This window comes from Anneissia japonica, unplaced genomic scaffold, assembly GCF_011630105.1.
Source record: "Anneissia japonica isolate Jap-2015-1 unplaced genomic scaffold, ASM1163010v1 scaffold44338_len1493_cov118, whole genome shotgun sequence".
NCBI classification, from domain to species: Eukaryota; Metazoa; Echinodermata; class Crinoidea; order Comatulida; family Comatulidae; genus Anneissia; species Anneissia japonica.
In genome coordinates, this window is record NW_022729304.1 from 1021 (window position 1) to 1505 (window position 485).

The 485-nt window shown below is 32.0% G+C and overlaps 1 non-coding gene across 1 annotated transcript; it reads right to left on the reverse strand.

The window, feature by feature from the left end:
- Window positions 1-56: 56 nt before the first annotated feature.
- Window positions 57-248, reverse strand: LOC117114680. Its single transcript, XR_004446416.1, has one exon. It is a non-coding gene; the product is annotated as a U2 spliceosomal RNA (small nuclear RNA).
- Window positions 249-485: the final 237 nt, after the last annotated feature.

A 485-nucleotide genomic window follows, 5' to 3' on the forward strand; every position in this document is an offset into this window, starting at 1 on the left:
ATATTATTATTAGTATTATGTCAATTCTGTTTTTCTTTTAATATTTCCCTCAGTGAAGAGGATGGGCCGATCCTGGAGGTACTGCAATACCAGGCCAACCCGTGGCCAGGACGGAGCAAGCTCCTACTTCATGGCCTAATTTCAAAAATCAGTTTAATATAGAAGCTACTCAATGAGCAGCGTTTCAGATATTAAGCTGAAAAGAACAGATACTACACATGATCTTAGCCAAAAGGCCGAGAAGCGATACCCTACAAATGATTCCAATGATACTAATGTAAAATAACAGTTTGCTAAACTACCGGTGTTGGAAATGCTCAAGTTTATTAATTCAATATAATATTTGACTCTAACACATTTTAAATAAATATTTATATATTATATATAACTTAAAATATATGTTCATGTACAGGAAAAAATCCTCAATTGTAGACAATGTATTTTTGTAAAACATTAACTAAAATTTTAGCATACGCTAATTTAGT